At 44.9% G+C, this 23,675-nt stretch overlaps 1 protein-coding gene across 3 annotated transcripts in view; it reads left to right on the forward strand.

Annotated features, from left to right (window-relative positions):
- LCP1 (lymphocyte cytosolic protein 1) overlaps positions 1-23,675 on the forward strand; it is a 74,184-nt gene that overhangs the window by 11,682 nt on the left and 38,827 nt on the right. For 2 of the 3 annotated variants that reach the window (XM_074988025.1, XM_074988042.1), the window contains exon 1: positions 19,357-19,440. The exons of the other annotated variant lie outside the window; for it this stretch is intronic. The gene's annotated coding sequence lies outside the window, so the exon portion shown is untranslated. Of the gene's footprint in view, positions 1-19,356; positions 19,441-23,675 lie in introns of those variants that run through there. 3 annotated transcript variants of the gene reach the window in all.

The following is a 23,675-nucleotide window of genomic DNA, read 5'->3' on the forward strand; positions in this document are numbered from 1 at the left end:
TTAATTCCTACTCTTCTACAGATATCTTGGGCTACTAACTGAGAGAGAGTGCCTCAGTTCTCAGTCTGTCAAATGGTGATAATATGCCCTTCCCTAATAGGGGTAGTATAAGAATAAGTGCATGGGTGATTTTGAAGCACTCAGGTACTACATTAATACGGGTCATATAAATACTTAAGGTGTGCAAATTTTACAACTGTAGAGGAGATCTGTTGAAAATTTGGCCCTTAGCTAAAGGTTTGTGGGGCTGGGGGAGGTTGTACTGTGGATACCTGTCTGCTGAGAAGGAAGTGAGGCCACCAGTTCCTGACCATGGAACATATCAGATGCCAATTCTCTGACAGGCTGGATTTGAACTATTGTTATAGAGGGTCTGTAGCCTGTTGTTTCTACAACATTTCTAAAATACTCGTGTTGGTGCTGAGGCAACAGTATTACTAGTGGAAAAATAACTACTAATTCTTTTGGTTCCTGGAGCCACCCAACATGCTCTTAACAGAGTCTTCTGCCAGGGAGCGTTGAGCACCGAGGAGAGGGAGTCTCCCTGTCTCATTTCTGGTGTGGGAGCTGGGAGGAGCAAATGCAGGGAAAGTCTTGCTCACCTACCCAGAATGGTGCAGAGAGATTTTCAGAAAAATTAGCTGCAAAACTGATATGTTTTACTGAGCGTGTGTGAACTGAGATTTTTCAGAGGCGTATAACATTGGCCAAATTTGGGTATATTTTTAGAGTGATGGCGGGAGGCCTGGGTGCTGAGTGCACGAGTGTTCTGGGTCTGGAACACCTATGTCGGGGGGAGGAAATCAACGGATGCTTAGCATCTACTGGCAGCCAACTCCCTCTCTTCTCTGCCGTGCCTCTTGCCCACCAGCAACCCTGCCCATTAACTCCTCCCCCTCCAACTCAGCACCTGCTGCTGTCAGCTGTTTTGGGGAAGGCAAGATGCTCAGGGAGGGAAGAGTGGAAGTGGGGGACGTGCTCAGCAGAGGGAACAGGAAGAGGTGGGATGGGGGTGTGGACTGGGGGAGGGGCAAAACCTGGGGCAGTGAGAGGAAGAGTCCGGATGACGTGGAGGCATGAGAGGTGGTGGTGGGGCCTGAGCTGAGGGGGACGTTGAGGAACTGATGTCCAGAAGAAGCCAGCACCACTGGCAGGAGGTGCATCCTTAACACAAGGCAGGCCTCCTGCCAGATTTCATGTCTTTCCTCTGAATCACTAAAGCCCATCCACGAAATAGAAGGGTTAAAATTTACAGGGGGAAAACAATGTATGTATTTTCTCTAACCTCATTCTCAGAAACAGCCAAACTGTTTTGACTAAAATTTTGCAGAAAGATTCCCTATGAACAGATGCCCAGCATGGAAAATTTCAGCTTCAATTGTGTATTTTTGGGAAAAATTATCAGTAATGGATAATTAGGTGTTATAGTGAGAAGTATTGGTTAACCTAACTGGCTATCTCTCTGTTACTAAATTATGTGTAGTTAATCAGCTCTGCCTGCAATAAATAGTGAAGTGGATTTCTGAGGTGTGCACATGCTCTGAGCAGAGTAACTGATTGATTATCTTTGGGTTACTTATTCATTACTAAAACGCAGCCACCTCTGACAAGACACACAAACACTGTTTAGCAGCAGAGGAAATCAGTACAGTTATTATAGTATCTAGTTGAAATGTCAGAGGTAGGAAGAAGTGCCAAAGCTGGAATTTGGCTAGGACATCAGGGTGTAACTATAATTACCTCAGTTTGATGTATGAGGTACAGTAAACTCTTTGATATCCAAGAGACTGGGAGGTTGCCGGATAATCAAATATTCTGGATAAGAGAGAGTTCAGTATTCGCATGGAAAGGAGTGCAGAGGAGCCTGCCATCTGCACTCACATGCAGCATGGAGGGACACTGGGCAGTGCCGAGTGGGAGGTGCCACCCCCACCCCCCCCTGGCTGAGGGACGGGGCTGTATACAAACCCCAGCTCTTACCTTTCTTCCTGGCTCTGTGCTCCCTTGTATGATGGCCATGGGCCTGAGCAGGAGGAGGCAGGTTTGTAGCTGTCATCTCCCAACCCAGGGCTCTGAAAAGCCCTCTAAGGTGGAGCCCCACAGCAGGGGGAAAGAGGGTGGCACGGTGGGGGGAGCTGCAGCCAACTCCAGTGTGGGGCCCCGCTAGCCTCCAGCTTTCCGCTTTAAGAGCAGGCAGGCTCGGTTCAGAGGAGAGACGTAGGGCCTGTTACTTGTTTAAATTGTTAGCTGACTACATGATTAATGGGGCTAGATTAAGCATGTCTTTTTAGTTTCTTTAGGGAACAGGATGCTAAGACACGTGAGGTTTGTCAGTTACCACCTACATGTCCCTCTAGAAGAGCCGCTTCCAACTAAACCAATGAGATTTTATTGCTTCCAGCTTATTACAATGTATCCTGTAGCCGCTGCCAGAGGACCAGGATGGGGAGAGCGCAGGAGTTATGTCGGTTATTTGAGAGTGCTGATTACTCAAATACTGGTTAAACAAGAGTTTACTGTAAGAGAAGGTACCTCCCAGCTGTAATTGAAAGATGACACCTCCAGCAGCAGCATTCCCCTGAGTGGTGTGCTGGGACTTTGCTATAACACTGAGGAGAAAAGTGTTGGGTTCCCAGGAGACCATTGCAGCCCAACAATGGGGTCCCCATCAATTTCTTCCCTTTCCTATATCTGTTCAGGGATAACTTTCATGGTCCCAGCTGAGGGGAGAACAAGACCAGGACTAGCAGAGAGTTTCTTGGGCAGGGGTTGTGAGAGCGTCGCCTGACTGTGATAATTTAATTACCCAGATATTCTGCATATTGGTAATGATTTCCACATCCACTGTTCACTGAAAGAGTAAAATATGTCCCATTGTGCACTGCCTCCACAGCCTTCTGTGCTATTGCTACCAGAGAAATATAAAAGGGTGCACTAAGGCTGAAAACCCAGTATGTTTTGGATAAAACCCACAGGTGGCCACTTACTTTTTCTGTTAAGATCCAAATTTCTTGGTTAAGGCATAGGTAAGGTCCTGACTCCTGAGAAACTAACAACAAAATAAAAAGTAAATACAAAGATTTCAGGGTCTGTTAAAAGCTTCTGGGGGTCTGGATTTGGGTCAGGAGCTATCTCTATTGATGACCCTGGTACTAACCTATAGAATGACTTGGAAGTATTTGCTTTAATGTTATTACTATGTGAGAAACAAGCAGTTCTGTGACAGGTTTTTACTGTGTATCTCCTCATATGGAAAGATGGGGAAAAGCTTCAGGGAGGAGCCAGCCAAAGAGAGAAATCTTCAGGAGCATTTTAAACGGGCTGCAGGCACTGACGGTTTTATCAGTCTTCCTCATCTTTCTCCATTTTTTTCTCTGAACTGTCTTCCTCCTGTGCTGATTGGCTGTTTGCTCCAATCTCCTTCCTCTCTGTCTCTTCACTTCAGCCACATTCCACTTCCCCTCTGCTTCTCTTCTTCACCCCCTGCCATCCACAGGATTTAAATAACAAAACACTAAAAAGTTAGAAAAACACTGGCTGCCCTTCACAGGAAAACAATGTGCAGCCCTCAGAATCAGGCACCTAACAATGAAGTTTGCAGACCCTCACTCAGTCCTTTTTGCTTGTATTACATTCCTTTCCTACAGCCTGACTCTTCTCTGTACAGGCGTTAGATGGTAAGCGCTATGGGGCAGAGTCTGTTAAAATTCTGTGCTTATCCAGTCCTAGGACAACAGGCAATGTTCACTCTAATCTTTTCCATCCATGCGTCAGTTTTTCCACCCGTGGGTGAATAATTTTTTTTATGTGCACCACCAATAGAAATACAAAACCTAGTTATGGGCACTCTTCTAATCAGCCAGACAGCATATGAATTTCTCCTGAGCGGCCGCACAAGCCCCAGGCTTACAGGGAACGCAGACAAGGCCCCCTTTTTGGTTGGGTGCCAGGCACTGCCATGATCGGGGATTTTGGGACCCTACAGAGGAAATCTCTGACTAAAATACTCAGCTGTTCTGCCTTCAGGGCCCTACTCAGCAGTGAGCGAATGATAGGGAGACAGAAGCATAGTCCCTGCACTCCACAGAAAAAGGAGGGCTTGAGGCAGATTGTTTGGATAACGAGTTGGGATGAAGTGCTTGGAGGAGGTAAGAGGCTGCCCAAATCTAGTAGAGGGATTTTCTTCTGGGGTGTGGGATGCAGGAGAGAACATAAAAGCCGTGTCTACACGTGCACGCTACTTCGAAGTAGTGGCACTAACTTCGAAATAGCACCTGTCACGGCTACACGCGTCGGGCGCTATTTCGAAGTTAACTTCGACGTTAGGCGGTGAGACGTCGAAGTCGCTAACCCCATGAGGGGATAGGAATAGCGCCCTACTTCGACGTTCAACGTCGAAGTAGGGACCATGTAGTCATTGCGCGTCCCGCAACTTCGAAATAGTGGAGTCCGCCATGGCGGCCATCAGCTGAGGGGTTGAGAGACGCTCTCTCTCCAGCCCCTGCGGGGCTCCATGGTCACCGTGTGCAGCAGCCCTTAGCCCAGGGCTTCTGGCTGCTGCTGCGGCAGCTGGGGATCCATGCTGCAGGCACAGGGTCTGCAACCAGTTGTCGGCTCTGTGGATCTTGTGTTGTTTAGTGCAACTGTGTCTGGGAGGGGCCCTTTAAGGGAGCAGCTTGCTGTTGAGTCCGCCCTGTGACCCTGTCTGCAGCTGTGCCTGGCACCCTTTTTCAATGTGTGCTACTTTGGCGTGTAGACGTTCCCTCGCAGCGCCTATTTCGATGTGGTGCTGCTCAACGTCGAAGTTGAACATCGACATTGCCAGCCCTGGAGGACATGTAGACGTTACTCATCGAAATAGACTATTTCGATGTTGCTACATCGAAATAAGCTATTTCGATGTAGGCTTCACATGTAGACGTAGCCAAAGTGTTGTTTGGGCAGCAGCTGAGGGTCAGGGAATGTCAGTGCTGAGGGGAAAGGGAACCTGCAGGGTTGAGGGTGTGAAGAATTTGGCACAGCATCCCCATTCTGTTCCTCTCTCCATTAAGCCCATCCCCTTTTGGGACATGCCTCTTTTCCTCATCCTGTGGCTATCTCCCCATTAGCAGACCTTGACCGTTCTGAACCCTCCTCATTGTTCTCCACACATCCCTGACAGCAACATGCACCTGCCCAGTCCTCTTTCTCCTAGCATCGCAGCTCTGTGCTAACTGGGCACCTGGAGGGGAGCAGATTGATGATGCAGGGGTACTATCTGGTTGTATAAAATCTGAGTCACAGCATCCTCTGGCAGCTGGGAGGTAAAGGTCTAAGTGTCACTTGAGATGGGGGACATCTGGCAACCCTCAGTGGCTTAGGGGCTGTTTTTCAGGAGCACTGCTCATCCACAATTCCAGCTGATGCCAATGAGAGCTGTGGCTGCTCCGTAGCCCTGAAAGTCAAGTACAGTGTCTCAGGCTGGGAAACTCAGAAACGGAGTCACCCAGAATCAGTGGTTACTTGGCTACCAAGGGCAAATCTGAAAGAAGCAAGCAAGAGGCTCTTGCCCATAGGAGACCTAAATCCATCTCTGACTGTGATCCGTGATGCTCATGCTTTGCTGTCACCTAACCCTGTCAGTGCCTAAGTTTTCGGGGTAGACATTGAGGTGCTTCTGGATGTGTGCACTGCTGCCTCATACTACTCACTGTATAATTTTACCAAATAAGTTCCAATGTGCTCCATTAACTGTGGAAAGAGAGGCATGTGTATGTCTACTTTGCCTGCAGGATGTGCTCTAGTAGGCACACCCTAAGGCACACTATAGATGGTCCCAGCCAACATTTGACCTTTAGTCCAGTGGCTAGAACACTCACTTGAAATACTGGAAAAGTAGGTTCCATTTCCCACTCTGTCTTTGAGGGAGAAAAGAGTTGAACAGGGGCTTTCCACACCTCTCAGGAACATGCTCTAGCCACTGACCTCTGGAGTGGTCTGATGTGGGTCTTCCTGAATCTCTTCTCTTGAAGCTGTTCCACTGTGTATAGATTGTTGGGCTACAGAGAAAGAGAAAGAATGACTCTGTACCCTCGTAGAGAAGCTGGGTCATATCCCCCGGCTCCCGTGATGCTAATTATTTACAAAAGGCATAGTAGAGTCAAGAGGAGAGATTGAAAATTCTATCACTCAGTGGCTGGAGCACCCGCTTGAGATGTATGGTCATATCCTTTCTCACCTTTAGGGAGAGGAAGGAATTGAATGGTGGGGGTCTCCCACTACCCAAGTGGGCTGCACTTCTAAAATGAACAGCTGCTCTGCCTTCTCCTCCAGCTGTTTTGTGTGGAATGAGGAAGGCGCCTGACTTTTTTTTGTAAGAAACCTCTTATCACGTAAGTCAGTGTTTCTCAGAGATCTCAGAGACCAGAACCATGCACAGACTGGTCATTGAGAAACACTGACATAAGGCACTTGATTCCAGCAGAGAATCTGGATGTAGATTGTGGGGTGGAGATAAGCACCTATTTCCATGAGAAAGGATGGCCTTAGGACATCGCCATTCCTGTGGCATCTCTATTAGCTAGTATGCTGGTTTTTGAGGATCTCTTAGGTGCCTTTGTCTCCCCATTCTTTGTATAGGTAGCTTTGGTGCCTAACTCAGATGTGGTGGATCTTCAATATTGTCCCTGTGAATTTGTATGTGACTAAAAGGTAGACATTGAAATGCCTCTGGTCATGTATAGCCTATGTGGTACATCGACCTGGTCTGGTGTTTGGTTTTGTGTGCCAGGTAGAGACACATGAAATTGAACTATCTGGGCTCAGCAGCTGACCGCTGTACTCCTCAATATTGTAAGGAGCAAGGGAAGTCAACAGGAGAGTTTCTCCTGTCAACCTCTCTCTATAAAGACAGTCATGTAAGTTGATTGTAGATAAGTCGATTGTAGCTACGCAATTGCCATTGCTAATATTGTGCATCTTCATTTGACTTACCTGCCTAGTGTAGACCTGAGTCCCTTTTTGTATCAGGTTGCAGTCTGGAAATGTGGTCTTGTAGGCAAGAGCACAGAAGCAGGAATCTCGTCCTGTATCCTGCTACTTGATCTGCCACTGATTCGCTATGATCTTGAATACAAGGCCATAATTCTGTTTTTAGGGTGTGTGGCAACAGGTTCATTCCCTCTTCTACCAAAAATCCTCCACCCCCACCCTGCTCATCCATGTTATTTTTTTTTTTTTATAGATTGTCTTCTGCCAGTGCTGTTTTTTTCAAACAGCTCACTTTGTTTTTATATACTTCCTGAGTTACTGAGCCACAGGAGTCAGCGCGTAAACCATTCTGTAATTAGTGGAGTCATGGATACATTATCATTTTTTACCAGATCAGGTGGCCAAGGCAGGGGAGACCAATATCTGCATTCCACTAAGTAGTTGCAGTAAGAAAATGTTGTGCAGTAGCACTTTCTCACTACGCCTCTGTGATTCTCTCTCCTCCTCCCCCCACTTCCTTTCCCCCACTTCTTTCCAAACTCTGTGGCCACCACAGACTCTGTGAAGACTCTATCATACCAGCTATGTTTAAACCACGCTGCACTCCCCTCAGCAATGGTAGTGCTTACAGAGGGAGTTTTACTTAAAACTGGATGTAACTCCAAAATGAAAATTATTGTGACTTGTTTATCTTGAGTTATTTTGCACAAAAATTATTGTTGTTTGCCATTTCCTTCATAGAGTTGTGTGCAGATCTCAGAAAACATGACAGTTGCGTAATAGAGGATTATACAAAGGCATTCTCAAACAGGTTGCGAAGCACAAAGGAAAAAGAGAACGGCAGAAGAAACTCAAACATGTTAAATATTTTCTTGTTTTCATGAATGAATGCCTATAAAGGGTTAAACACAGAGGCTGTGGCCACGCTTGGCCAAAACTTCGAAATGGCCATGCTAATGGCCAAATCGGAGGGTACTAATGAGGTGCTGAAATGAATATTCAGTGCCTCATTAGCATGCTGACGGCTGCGGCACTTCAAAAGTGCTCAGCTGCCTGGGGGTCCTTTTCAGAAGGACTCCGCAGACTTCGAAATCCTATCAGCTGAGCTATATAGGTTCAGCTGATAGGAATAAGGGGATTTTGAAATGTGCAGGGCCCTTTCAAAAAGGACCCCCATGTAGCTGAGATGTGCGTGATCGAATCACAGCACTTTCAAAGTGCTGCGGCCAGCAGCATGCTATTGAGGTGTTGAATATTCATTTCAGTGCCTCATTAGTATCCTCCGATTTGGCCATTAGCATGGTCCATTTGAAATTTTGGCCATGTGTGGCAACCGCCAGAGTTAGCAGGCTCTCTGTTGGCAAACGGCCAGGGGAGCCACTTGGAGGAGAGAGGGTTTTTGGAATTGAAGCAGTTCTTGCTGAGAGAATCTTTTGTGGGGCCAGAGGAGAGACACAGAAATGGTTAAAATCTGAACCAGACTTAGAGGAATTCAGGAAACATCCAGACCTTGAAAGAAATCTGAGAATAAAGATACATGAGCAGGAAGGAAATGTTTGGTCAGACACGATCAGGTTATCTCTTTTATTTTCAGTTTGGTGCGGGACTTCTCAGGCTGGCTTATGTGTGTCCCACCACTCCCCCATGCATACATTGTGACTTTTAAACTGAATCCCAGGGAAATAATTCTCTGTTTTAATCTACTTGTTTTTTAAACTTATTTTTAGTTGCTCTATATCACCTCACAACCAGATATGCTTTATCACATATAGCTTTTTGCTTTGTTAATAAATCACCTTTTTAACAAAACAAACAAGCAGTCATGTAGTATTTTAAAGGCTAACAAAATAATTGTTAGGCAATGAGCTTTTGTGGGGCAGACCCAATTCTTCAGATCCAGGGAGCTGCCATGTCCAGTGCAGCACTGATGGTTTTATAACACAGAGATAAAAGATAAAAGATATTAGAAGACCTCAAAGTGAAGCTGTATGGCTCAATTTTTTTGGCTCACTGGCTGTGTCAACACTACAGTCCCCTTTCGAAAGGGGAATGCAAATGAGGCAAGTCAGAAATGCAAATGAAGCACTGCTTTACAGATCTCACCCTTCATTTGCATAATCACATTTTCTTTTGAAAGAAAAACGGCAATGTAGGTGGGGCTCTTTCGAAATTAAAACCCTGTTTTTAAAAGCGCCCTTCTTCCTAATTTTTTTCATGAAGGGTGCTTTTGAAAGCAGGGTTTTATTTTGAAAGAACCCCGTCTACACTGCTGCTTTTCTCCTCATATGCCTCTACATATTTCTGTCCCTCTGAAGCATCCCATTCAGTCAATGCTAGCTCTAGGTATAAGAAGACTAAGCAATTTCTTAAGGTCTCAGACAGCTCCAGGGATTGCTCTTTTTCACTTTCTTGATATGCGTTGGGGGGGGGTTGGGGGGAGGAATTCCTGGGCTGGGACCACCTCTGCTTTCAGTCTAACAATAATCTACACAATCAGCGCTGTGACAATTCTCATTGCCATGTTTGCAGAGTTGTGACATCGAAAACGACTATGGAAAGGCTGAGAATGATACTTCTGTGTTTCATCTTGTCCTTCACTTCTGGAGTTAACTATCCCAATTCCGTGCAAAGATTTTTATGCGCTGTGGGAGTGCTGCAAGTTCCTCATGAGGCAGGCTTAGTTCCTCTCCTCACAGGGAACTGTTAGCAATCTTATCAATTTGCTGGGCTGCAAAATGCTGCCGAACTGCTGAGCTGTAGAGCTATGGGCCGGAATGGAGAAGCCAAGTCCCGTGGCGTTCTTGGCAAGGTGCTGCAGAAATAAATGAGGATCAAGGCTGGGTGTTGCAAAGAGATGTAGGGAGGAGAAAGTTGGCAGAGTCATGTGACTGGGTGAGGGCAGGCAAAAAGAGAACCGGGGGATGAGTCCAAAAAGGGTATTAGGAATATGGAGAAAATGGAAAAGGAAAGAGATTAAAAAGAAGAAGGGGGAAATAAAAAGAACCTGTGGAAAAAGGGGGAAAAAGTGATATATAGAAACGGACAGGCAAGTGGGAATAAGAGAGAGAGAAAAAGTGAACAGCAGACACCAAGAGTCAGAGGAAGAGAGATGGGAATAGAATTTTCAAAAAAGCTGAGTGAAGGAAGTGAAAAATAAACCAAGAGTAAAATAAACTGATGGGCAAGTTAGAATGTTAACATTTTGAAGCCAAAATACGACAAAGTACAACAATTATTTTAGTTTACTAGAGTGTATATGTACAAACAATTTCACATGCGTTTGTAAAGATCTTCTGGAGAGACAGTCTTAGTTAGGGATATTTCTGGAGAGCAATTTAATTTTTATGCCTTTGGAATTCTCCAGTTTGCACAGAATAAAGCGTATTTAAAAATTCTTCTGGGGGAACCAGGCAAGCTCAGTTCTCAGCACAAGGTCTTTATCCTCCCTAGTACAATTTGCTCCATGTTTCTACCTTGCACTTTGGTGAAAACATCTTGCCCAGTCAGGATATATTTATCTACTCCTGGGGGATTGGAGGGGGATGTGAATCCCAGCTTCACCATCAGGCCCCACAGTGCTGTCTATGAGAGGTGGAGGTGGTGCAGAGGGAACCTACTTGGATTAGATATAATAAATCCATTATTGCCATACTCAAACATTGAAATATAATGAATCCACAACGCCACTCCACCATCACTGAATGTTTAAGTATACTTGTTGGGTTTTTTCCCTCTGATGTCTGGTTTTTAGTCTTTTAAAACTTGAGCTGCTAAAGTCACTTTTTCCTGCTTTTCCCATTAGACATGAGAGTTTGATACATACATTTTAAAAAAATGAAAGTTGAGACTCAGGAGCTTGAGCTTAAAGAGAAATTGTAACTTTCATGGGACTTGCAATAAAACAGCGAGCGTTGGCCTCACTTTAAAACTGTTGGTGAACCACAGGCATAACTCATGCCCTTTTGGCAATATTCATGCACTCAGCATAGAGCTTTCTTTCAGACATAAATAAGACGATCCAGCAAGATTACATTTTTTTATTACAGCCAAAATGACATTTTTGTATTTCACTTATAGCCACTGTTTTACTCCAGTTGCGTAAATAAAGTGCCAGGAGGCTAGTTGTCTTTTAAAAAAAAAACCAAAAAGCAAGACACCTTACAGCTGTTCTGTTTCACTCAATAGTGAGCAGATACTTTAAAATGGTTTGATTCCACCAAGCTCTGCCTAAGAAGGGCTCATATTGCATCATTCTCATTTAATAAGAGTTCCATATTGTAACCAGTGTAGAGAGCTGCTAAAATAACTAATGGCAGAATATGGCCTTTTCAATTTGCATCATAGTGCATCTTTCATTTCACTTATCGTTGCTTTGGTTTTACAGTGTTGTTTTGCCATTCAGTTTTCAGTTTTTTATAACCTCTTCTCCCACATCCTCCTCCCCAAAATTAAATTGAATAATGCTGCTTGTGCCTGGTAAGTCAGGTTATGAGTCTCAATGTCAGGTGGACTTCTGCCATTGGGTAAGATTTTCAAAAGCAGCCAGTGATTTAGGTATCTAAATCCTATTTTCAAACATGACTTGAACACTTAGGAGTCTAAGTCTATTGACTTTCAGTGATATGTAGGCCTCTAAGGGTACATTTACACTACCCAGTAGATTGAGCCAGTCAGGGTCAATCTTCTGGAGTTTGATATTTCACACCTAGTGGGGAGGTGCAAAATCGAGCTCTCTGTGGTTGACAGTTGATCCCTGTACCCCTCAATCTCACAAAGAATAAGTGAGGTTGAAGGGAGAGTTTCTCCCATTGACCTCCCTTTGTGAGGATGGCCGGGTAAGTCGATTGTAGATAAGTCAATTCCAGCTACATAATTGCCGTAGCTGGAATTTTGTATGTACGATCAACTTAACATCTAGTGTAGACGTGGCCTAAGTGCCCCATTACTTTTGAAAATGGGACTTAGGACCTAAATTGCCAGTTGCTGTTGAAAATTTCATTCACTGGCTTCTATGGTAATGGAATTCAGGCTCTCGCTGAATAAGGTCCTCATCCATTGAACCCACCATTGCCCCTCATCCAGTAAGGAATGGGGAAGTAAGGGCAGACAGGTATTTCCCCACCCTGCCCCCTTTGAGAAAAGGCCAAATGGTCACCCTCAAACCCAGCAAATCCTCAGAAGTCACGAGAGGTCTGGCCCAAACTGTGCCCTTTTCTTCCGTGGGCTGGTGGAATGAAATGCAGGGCGTGCAGAAGATGGAAGGTCAGTCTTCTCAGCATTGCATCCTGTTTTCCGCAAGCCAGCAGAAGATGCCCCTCCTCTGACCAATAGGGGCTCATTTGTGATCATGATCCATGCAGTAGAAGGATGTTAGCCTTCTTTTGTGGTATTGTCTCTTTCCACAAGTGGAAGTTAAACCCTAGTGAGGGGAATAGAAAGGAGCACAAACTCTGGTAAATAGAGTGAAAAAAATATAATTAGGAAGGCCAAGAAAGAAAGTGAAGAACAGCTAGCTAAAGACCCAAAAAGTAATAGCAAAATAAATTTTAAGTACGTTAGAAGCAGGAAGTCTGTCAAGCAGTCAGTGGGTCCACTGGACAATTGAGATGTTAAAGGAACGCAAACACCCAAAAGAGATTAGGCCATTGTGGAAAAACTAAATTAATTCTTTGCATTGGCTTTCAAAATTGAGGATGTCAGGGAGTTTCCCCAGTCGGAGGCATTCTTTTTAAATGACATATCTGAGGATCTGTCCCAGATCAACTTGTCATTAGAGGACATTTTGGAACAAATTGATAAAGTAAACAATAATGAGTCACCAGGACTGGATGGTATTTACCCAGGAGTTCTGAAGGAACTCAAATGTGAAATTGCAGAACTGTTAACTGTGGTATGTACCCTATCTTTTAAATTAGCTTCTGTACCAGATGACTAGAGGATAGCTAATGATACACCAATTCTTTTGAAAATGCTTCAGAGGTGATCCCAGCAATTACATGGAAAGGATGAAGCACCCTGGAGCTTGGAGCAGAGGTGTGCTAAGGAGCAAAAACGATATGGGCCATGGGTGATGCAATTGCTGAACAGCACATGTGGACATGTAGGACTGGGGTCAGAAATGATATGGGGGATGCAGAGTGCATAATTAATTGCTGTGGAGCAAGGGGTATATGTGGCAGCAGGATGTCACAGAATTAATGGGTTGGGACTATGGGAGAGAATGGAAGCTCCGCACCTTCAGGCAGCCAGTGGAAACTCCTGCATGAGGATGGCGGGAGATTCAAATTCTTTTTACTCTCTGAATTTGGGAAACTTGGCAAAACTGCAGATGCTACACACCTCTCTGGGATGGGAAGGGGGAGTCTGAAAATCAACAAACTGACCAAAGCCACATGACCTTCTAAAAAAACCAACTACTTTATGAGTTGTAGACCCATCTCCTGACTTACTGGGTCTGACTCAGTTTTTGAACTTTTGGAGTTGGTAATACTGTAGAAGGAAGCTTCTTTTATACCCAACCCCTCCTCATCTGGTCTTGCTAGTGCTCTGGACTCTGTTCATTGGGTCCCAACAAGACTGGCATAGAGAGTGTCTGGGTGCATGTTTGACCCTCAACACTGGGAGGTAAGAGGAGGTCCAGCCAACTCTGTTACTGGAACTCTAGTCTGAAGCCCTAAACAAAGGGAGCTGTCTGGGTTTCTGTGACTAGCAGAACACCACTTCCTGCTCATCATCTACCTTGTCTTTCCCACAGGTGTGTTTGGTTCCAGAAAAAAATCTGTAACAGGTTCATACTGTCTCCAAAGACTTTCCCCAGCCCCACCAAACTTAAATGGCTAGTATGTTCTTACAAAAATGAACAGGGCATCAACCCTGGGAGAAGGGAAAGACTGCAAAAGGACGTAATGAGAGACAACGTCCAAGATCTATTAGGGCATAGTGGAGTTGCATGAATCTTTGCGAGAGAGAGGATGAGAAATTCCAGCTTGGTGCAGCATGCAAGCAGAAGACTATGCAGGGAATCTGAGTTAGAATGACCTTATTTGATTGACAGGCACAGAAGAGTTTCTGTGTGTTGGGCACATAGGTGAAGGACATTGTCACTGCTGAGAGGTTAGACGTGAAAAGGAAGTTTCTTTAGCCAGGTCAGGTGCTGTTTAAAGTCTTACCAGCATTTTAGTGTATATTGGACCAATCTCTGTTCGGGTGAGCAACAAACATTTGTATTTACACGTAACCCATCTTCTCGTCCTGAAGAGCTGTTTAGAAATTCAAAAGCTTGTCTCTTTCATCAACAGAAGTTGGTTCAACCAAAGTTATTATCTCACCAACTTTGTCTTTGTGATATCGTGGGACCAACAAAGCTATGAAATTGCACAGAATGTTTTTGCAGAGAGGGAGGCATAGATGGCAGATCACATTCATGAGTGTTTTCAGTGACAAACGTAGCTTATTAGTACAAATTTTCTGCTCTTCATGACCTGCAGCATGAAGCATATTCACTTACACAGCTCAGCTTTTCCATAAAATGTTAACATAGCTTTGCTTTTGCCAAGCCTTTTTACTAGAAAGGAGATAATATGGCTCTCTGCCCTCATGAAGAGGCAATGCCAATTGTCTTCCATTAGAGTTGGGCTGAGTAACAATCGTAATATGTTGCCCATGTATATTATATTACTGTTTCCTACTCTACTGCTTCAAGCAAGGGATGTTTAATCAGCATCCTTCAGATATAATACCTTCTACCATGGCATCAGAAAACCCTGCTTAATCAGCGTGGACTGGGTCCACAGTTCTTGCACAGGGTCCCCATCTCAGGGGATCTCCAACTGCTGGGGTTTGTGGGGTGGATACACAAACACAGGGACAGAAAAAGGTCAGGACTGGGTGTCATGAGGAAAATGGTCCCACCTGCATTCTGGAGTGAGAAACAACAGCCTGGAGCTGGGAGGTAGGCCCAGCCCTGTGGGACAGGGGCAGCTGTGGGATGAGCACCTGATTCTCTCCTGGGCAACTGCCCAAGTGCTCAGCTTACAGGGAACACTGGACCCAATCCTCTGGAGGAAGAGAAGGTGATGATGGTATGGAAATTCCCATAGTACACAGCCCCACAAAATTTTTTAATTCAGTTGTGGGTCTCAGTTCGTCTGTCCTTAGCAGTACATGTACACTACTGTGAAAAGCCGCTCACTTACAGTGACTAGCTATACTGCAAAACGTGTTTTGGAAGCAAACATTTCATCCGCCGAACCCTTCTTGAATACAGTACTCTGTACAGAGATGCTTAAGGAGATCAGTTATGCACATCATCAACACTGTGGTAAATGAACCTCACGCAACAGGAGAATAATCACCAGTTGCATCTAATTTCATGTTCTAGAAAGCTGCGATTTGCTGAACTGTAGAGGATGTAAATAACACAATGTCATGAAAGAACCTTAACTGGGATAGGTTTAATGAGTACTTAAGCTTGGTGGTTTGCAATGAAACAACATTTTTAGGTCTCACAAGCAGTAGATTGCAGAACTCCAGCAGAAAAAGAGGTAGTGAACATGACTTTGAGTTCAAATGATATGTAAGGGAAAGGCTTTTTGTTATGGTCAGGGTATTTTTACACCACATGAATTAGTGATCGTGTATACATCCACTATTTTTTTTTGTGAAGAAAAAAAAAAGAGGAGCCGGTACTCTGCCAGCTCCCCACCCTTCCCCCCAGCCAATCCCATGGCTGGCGCAGCAAAAGTGCTTAGTACCAGCAAGTACCGGCACAAAAAAAGCACAGTATATACCCTGGCTTCCTCGGTGGCTAACCCATACTGGAGTCATGGCTGCCAGATCTAGACTAATATCCTTACCTCTGCCAACCCATGCTGTAATCATACCTTCGCTTGTGGTGTAGATACATGCTCAATGACTCTATCACCTGTCTCTAAGCTCCATCTCTTCCTGCCCCTTCTACTCTTGGGTCATTCTGAACACTGTCCTAGTGTCTATGCTATGCACTATACCCAGGGTGGGCAGTACGCCTCCCCTGGGCCAGATGTGGTTCACCAGGGTTAGCGCCTGGTGGGCTGCCAGACCTTTTATTTACCTGAGTGTTTGGAGACACAGCTGCTTGCAGTGCCCAGTGGCCACAGTTTGCCATTCCCAACAACAGGGAGCTGTGGAAAGTGGCACGGGACATGCCGCTGCTTCCACCGGCTCCCATTGGCCAGAAACTTTGCTATGGATTAAAGCTGGCTAGGAGACCAGCAAGAGAGGCTATGGCTACATTATGAGATACATTTAAGGCAGTGAAGTCGGTATTAGCATGTGACTGTCTTCACTTTAAATACCATTAGCTCGATCTTGGGAGCACTAATATTGAGATTACAATATTGTCGTTACCTGATGGGTACAGCGTCAAGCTCAAATTCAAAAGTTCAATTAAAGGCCAGTGTGGAAGTGCTACATCTTAAAATGGAATTTATTAGCCTCCAGAGGTGTCCTGTATGTAACCCACAATGCCCCTCAGTTCTCCGCTCTGGCCGCCGCTTTCCAGGTGTCCCGGAATTAGGTAACAGGAAGACCATGAATTTCAAATCAGGACCAGGAAGCCTGTGATTGTGGGCTCACGTTTGTATGAGAGCCTGAGAAATGTCTGTCTTTGCTGCTAGCACTGTAAGCACGTCTACCCATTACAAATATCCCCTGCAGGGAGATTGTGGCTTCTGTCTCTACACTTTTTTTTTTTCTGCTCTGCCTGGTGCCAGCCACCAGCCTGCTGCACCAAATGGCAGCAAGGCTGTTGTGGGGGTCATGCTTGCATAAGAGGCTGAGAAACCTCTTCTCAGTGGTTTATATTTGTGCGTGACCTCCTCCCTTCCCCACATGTGCCACACAGCTGGGGTCTTTTCCTCACTCAGCCACATCAAGTGGGTGGCCCCCAACCCAATAAAAGGATGTGCCTGCCGTTCGGTGCTGACCCCCTGCCAGGCAGCACCATGTCATAGATTGCACACGGTTAGGGCTCCAAGAGTGGGAAAGAATTTTGGGGACTTGCAGCTGCCAGGGGGAGGTCTCCCCTGGTGGCTAAGATAGTTGGGGGAGACCACTTCAACTGCTTCCCCACTAAATGCCCCCCCATACCCTTAGCAAGGGACCAGTGGTGTTTGCAGCTGCCAGAGGGAAGTCTTATATAGGGTTCTCATTTGAGTCTTAACTCAGGTAAAGGACCTGAGTGTTACTGTAGATCGTCTGTAACATTTTTGGTTAATGCAAAGCCGTGAGAGAAACAAAAACACACTGAACAAAATGTAGTGATGCTCAGAGAATTAGATGAAGATTACCAAAATTTTATAATATCATCTAAATTCCCTGCTGTGGCCTCATCTTGAATGCTGTTTATAGAATTAACCATTGTCAGGGAACCCATCCTTTATCTCTAAAACAGTTTTCCCCAACACCGTTAATCTCAGAAAGAATATTGCAGAATTAGAGAGTTGAGAGAAAGACAACGAGAATGAAGAGGAATTGAAAAGACTGGGATTAATTATTTTAAAGAAGAGACAAATAAGAGGACACATGACAAAAGTTTATAAAACAAGGGATGGTTTAGAGAAAGTAGATCAGGAACTTCTGTTTTCTACATAGCATAAATAAAACTACGAGGACAGTCAAAGAAATTCAAAAGTAGCACATTCAAAACTGATAGCAGGAAACTTTTTTTTTCAAGAATGCATAATTAGACTGCAGACTCCCTTGCCACAGGAAGTCACAGTGGCAAAGATCTTAGCTGGATTCAGACTGAGATTAGGCATTTCTACACATAAGAATATCCAAATTTATCCTAATAAATGATGACAAATATGCTTCAGGCTTCAACATTTAAGGCAATGTAACTATTAGAGATCTCAATGAGACCTACCTGAAGACAGACTGCTGTATATCTACTTACTGTGGGTTCTGAAATATCTCGTAGTGGCCGCTTTCGGAGACAGAATACTGAACTCCCTGGTGAATGAAGCCAAGGGTCAGCACCACAGTCAACTAAAAATTATTAGAGCCAAGGACCAAGTCAGCATCAGGTGCTGGAGCCAGTACTGTTACCTTATGACTGGAAGCAAGATATAAGGGCTGGAACTGGAGCAGAGGTAAGGCTCAAACATGGAGCAGCAAAATGGAAAAGGAGCAAAGACAAGGCTGAGGCTGGAGGCAGGAGTGGAACAAGAACAGGGCTGGGTGCAGGACGTAGGCATAAGTGGGGCCCGAGGCAGGCAGAACAGGAAATCACCTTGTTGCTTAGTCAACCTTACTGTGCTTGCTTCTGACTTAAACAGAATGTTTGATGTAGCTGGGTAAGTCCCCCAAGCAGGGCTTCCGAGGGGGTTTCCTTGGCTTAGGAGGACTACAGCCTAGGTTCTAGGTCACTAGGTTTCAGCAGGCACTGGGTGGAAGTTAGGATGGGGCAGCTATGTAGGGATTCCCAGGCCTGGGTTTGAGATGTGGGGCATTGGATGCCCTATTTGTGTATGATCTAGACAGGATGGCAGATGGGGGAGGAGGTGGGCAAAGGGGGCAGTTGCCCCGAGGCCCAGCATTTCACACGGGCCCAGACCTCAGGGTCCTTCTGCAAAGCTGTGGAATGCTGTGCTGCCACAGAGTATGTGGCTCAGGGTGGCAGGGAGAGGATGTTCAAGTTTTGTCCCATCACTAGTACTATTAGCAACGTACTGTATTCCTAGCACGTGAAACGAGATTCTGAGCATAGGAAATTAATGAGAGTTTTCCCATTGACTTGTATGAAGCCAGGATTCCACCCTGAATTCCCATAGTACTTTGGGTCATTTTTATTTACCAAGACCCAGAGTTTGTTTCAATTCTGGCAGGGTAGGGGTGGATTAAAGTAGGTGTAAATTACATCCACACCCAATTTAGAGCACTTTTTACCCTGAGACTTAGTGTCACTGGACTAAGACCTGAAACTGTAATTGTTTAAATTAAAAAGAGAAGTGGCATAAATTGTGGGGTGGAGGGAGGGGGGTATGTTTCTCATCTATACATGGGAGAAACAGAGAAATGCTTTTAAGAAGTGCCTTTTAAAAAAAACAAAAAGCCAGTACTCAGCTGGCTCCTCATCCCCCAACCCCAGCCAATGCCATGACTGGGGATGCCGAGTCGCTGGTACTCAGTACCAGCAAGTACCAGCACATATTAGTGCTGCTTTTAAGAGACATGAAGAGGAAGTGGAAAGAGCTCTACATTTCAATGTGACCTACTCTGTGTGAGTAATCAGGTGATGGGGGGGGGTTACCCAAAGTAAGTAATATTTCCTTATAAAGACAAAATCTATCTCACTGCTAGATGACGTTTGACACTCTAGTCACTTCCTTCACTGAGGTCACATTCTGAAGGTTGACAAGTTGCACTTCAGATCGGAAAAGAAGATTTTCCAATCTGCTTCAACTTAGTTTTTTACAGCGTTCAAACAAGGTAATGTTATAAAAATTATTTTCTTTCAGTTTGAGTTGCATCTCACTCTTTGTTTAGTCTGCCAGGTAGTTTGACACATAGAGTTAGACTTCTGGCATGCTTAGACATCTGCTATTTTTCAGTGCACACACCCTCAATGTGTGTTCTAACAGTTTAACTGCACAGGAAACCTGTGGTCACCAGAAGCAAGAGCCGAGGATCAGTAACAGCATGAACCATTTTTCAGCTGGGCGTAAATTATTTCTGTAAACCTCTGGGAGTATATGTGATGTGTTTTTCTGGTATATTGCTGTTTGTTCGGTTTGTAGTGGAGTTATTGGCTGTATCTGATCCATTGGAAAATGTTGAGAGAATAAGTAAATACTAATCATTTAGGCTGTAGGATGGAGTGACGTGCTAATGTAGTTTAATTTTAGTTCCGTGGTCTAAGAAAGGCCGGCATTTTCCAGCAAATTTATTTTTTCTGTTATGGCTTAAAATACGCTATGTTGCATGTTAGGAAGTCAGACAAGCTAACCTGTTATGATCTATCTGATTTCACTGTGCTGTCCCTACCCAGATCATGGAAGCCACATCGGGCTATCAATTTCAGGGCAGAATTTATTACTGATTTCAGCGGGCGATTCTGCTTCAAAATTGATCACATGGGACAGCTCCAGAATAATACTTGGTTTTTAAGAGCTTGAACCAAAGTGCATTTAAATCCATCATAGTGTTGCCTTTGACTTCAGTGGGCTTTGATTTAGACTCTACGTTTATGGTGTGTTAATGTCTCTGGATTCTCTAGGTTGCATTATGTCTTCTGAGCATTCAGGTGACATTTGCACAAAGTAAGGACCTTCTTGGTGATCCTTCCATTCCATAATTTACATAGACTTTACTGCCTTCATCGACCAGGCAGGTGTGGGTTGTCTCTGAAGTTAAACCAAATTTCACTAACCATTGGTTGTGTACATTGTAGAACATGTTGTCTCTGGATGACTTTGGTTTCCAAAACATAAATAAAATGAGATGTCATGTTCTAAATATATCACACTAAAATTTCAAGAAACAATGACAAATATGTATTAACCAAGATACAAAATCTCGGTTAATGTGCCACACAATTCCTTAGTCCTCATTTGGGCAAAAATTCACTGACATCAAAGGGAGCTGTCTCAATGCAGGATTTGTCCACTAGTTGCTGCGAAAAATCAAGTGAAGATCATCTTAAAGACAAATGAGGTGACTTCTTTAGGGACTAGGTTGGATTATGAAAGGGGTTTAGGGGATGCAGCCTGGGGCCCTGAGATGCAGCCATTAAAACTTCCATGTGCTGCAGCTGTGCCTGTTGGGGAGAATGACTACTTGGCTGGGGGAGAGGGGTGCGTCACAGCTTTGCGTGCTGCTATCCCTCTTCTCTTCCTCCACACCTGAGCTCTGTGTGTCGCTGCTCGAGGTTACAGTCTCCATCCCCATGCTCCCATTGCCGGGGAATCACGGCCAGTGGGAACTGTGGGGAGCAATGCCTGCAAATACAGGACTGCACAAAGTGATCTGTTCCTCCCCCCCGCCCCCGGGAAATGTGCCAGATAAATATCGCAATCCCCTGCCCACTCCTGCAACCCCTTCCCCCCAGGCCCTGCACCCTGTGCCCCCAGCTCATTCCTGCATCCTCCCTCTTGCCCATACCCCACCCTCCAAGCTTGCTCCTGCACCCAGGGAAGCCTATAACCTCTGTAGGCTGCTTGGCAAGGTGTGGTGGGGGCTTGGCTCCCTGCTCCCAGAAGGGGTAGGGCTTTGAGCAAAAAGGGTGGGACTGGGGGCAGCAGCCCTCCACACTATCCAGAGCACAATGTTCCCTACCCCCTACAGCCCTTAACCACGTGGTGCACAGAGCATGGTGCTCTGGTGGTGATTTAAAGGGACCAGGGCTCTGGACAGCACCACGCCACAGTAGCATCAGTGGTGCCCGGGAGTCCTGGGCTCCTTTGAATCACCAGGCTCCAGAGCAGCTGTCCCCTTTCCCCTTACAATCCCATCGGCCAGCCTGCCTGAACCCTCCTTTCTGCCAAGACCCTGCACCCACCACACCCAGCCTGCTCCTGCATCCTATCTCCCTCCCAGACCTTGCACTGCCATCCACTCCTGCACTCTACTTCTCACCAAAATCCCATACTCACACCTTGATCCTGCGCCTTATCTCCCACCCATACCCTGCACCCCCACCCTGCTCTCCAGCAGACCCCTCCTGCACACTGAACCCCTCATTTTTGGCGACACCATGGAGTCCAGAGGGCCCCACAAAATCTGCTAGCCCTAGGCCTCCAGAAGAGTTAATTTGTCCCTGTTTAGAGATGCAGATGGATGGAGTTTTGATTATTTTGCTGGAACTCAGGGCTACATGTGTGTAGAGGGGCTCTCCACACACACATCTTCCGTCCTCATGCAGAAGAGCTGTGTTAGACCATGATGGTGTCAGATGACCTGAAAGCAGAGAGAGAGAGTGGAAGGGTAAGGCAAAGGCAGTCTCTCCAGGCATCCAGCAGAAACAAACAAACAAAAAAAAAAACCCCAAACAAACCCTTCTTATTGGGAAGTCCCGTTAAGAGTGGGCAGAAGTATCATGAACCATTTGGGAAATTCCTGATAATACAGTTGGGGTTAGCATTTTCTGCATAAAAGTGTGATTTGATTGATGAAAAGTTCCAGTGGAAAGTTCTTTCTTGATAGAGTGTCAAAATTTATTTACTACAATTGCAGAAATTGGCGTAAATGATAACACGTTCTCCGTTTCTGCAGAAAAAGTAGAGGCTACATCGTATCATCAATTTTTCGTTGGAAGCCTCCATTGAAATAAACTGAGCTCTGCTTAAATGTGGATGATGTCGTATGGCTCTAGAATGTATAAGATTCTTTTCAAAAGCAACTGATCATAAGTATATGCAGAATGACATTCACTGAGTATAGTCTCCTCCTCTCCGACTGAAAAACTACTATGGAACAGATGAAACAGATGGTGTTGTACCGTGCTATTGATTTTTAAGCCAGGTACTGGTTTTAAAATTCAGTGGTACAATATGTCTCAATGGAAAGAATGACCTAAATACAAAGATTTTGATGAAGCTCTTACAGCAATGGTTATCACAAAGATTTTGTTAAAATATGTGCTTACTCTGGACAGTGTGTGCATATATGGGAAGAGGGGGTGAAACGGAGATAAAATTAAACAGTGACTTGCTGTCAAAAACAGTTGACTAATTCATCTACTTATCTGTCATGCACAGCTGCAGAATCTTGTCAAGTTCTGTTATTGTGCAATATGTTCATCAAATCAAGCCACATACTGCATCCTATGTTATCATACAGTGCTGGGCTCGCCATGGGTCCCTTGGTACTAGACCCGTACCTGTATGATTAACAAAAAAGGAAAATGGGTGCTGAAGATAGAAAATAAATTGATCTGGAGGGAAAGAGAAGAACTGTGATTATAATCTCCTTCAGTTAAATTATGGTTGTTAGTAATTTTTATTGGTAGTAATTACCCATTACTGTGGTGATGACTAGATTGTGTGGCAACCTGAACATGTTAGGCATTTTTCAAACACCGGAAAACACTGCCCGGATGTGACGAGTGTACATGCAATCTTAAAGACAAACACAGATGATTGGCGGGAGGGGAAAGAAGATGAAATGCACAAAGCGAATGACCTTCAGGGTAGTAATGGGCACTTGGCTTCTCAGGTGCTTGTTATCATCTTTGTTCCTTTTTTAAACGTGAGACACAGTAAGCTGCATTTTCCCACCTTCCCTTCACAGTTCAACCCTTCCATCTTTCTCCCATGTTGAATCCCAGAAGCAGTTCCAGTGTTCTTTGGCCTCTCCTCCCCAACGTGTCACCTCCTTCCCTTCAAGTGGAGGAGCAGTTCATTCATGAATCAAAGAAACAGATGTATTCAGATAGTGTCTTGAACAAATCACCAAAGTGAGTCTAGTTGAGGGAAAGTGCAGAGTTGATCGTGGGAGCAGCAGACAAATGGCATTTGCCAAGTCGGGAGGATGGGTGAGGTGATAAGATACAAGGGCAGGTAGGTAAGAAGAGGCAGAATTAGGTAGGGTCTGAACAAGTTTAGAACAGCAGGCATAAGGAAACTTTTTTTTTTAACTTAGTAAATAGTAATGGATAGGAAGGAGTAACTAAATAATAACTAAGCAAGGTTATGGAAGTGCTATTTAACTTCCAAGGTTGTGGAAGC

This window comes from Carettochelys insculpta, chromosome 1 (genome assembly GCF_033958435.1).
Source record: "Carettochelys insculpta isolate YL-2023 chromosome 1, ASM3395843v1, whole genome shotgun sequence".
Taxonomy (NCBI): domain Eukaryota; kingdom Metazoa; phylum Chordata; order Testudines; family Carettochelyidae; genus Carettochelys; species Carettochelys insculpta.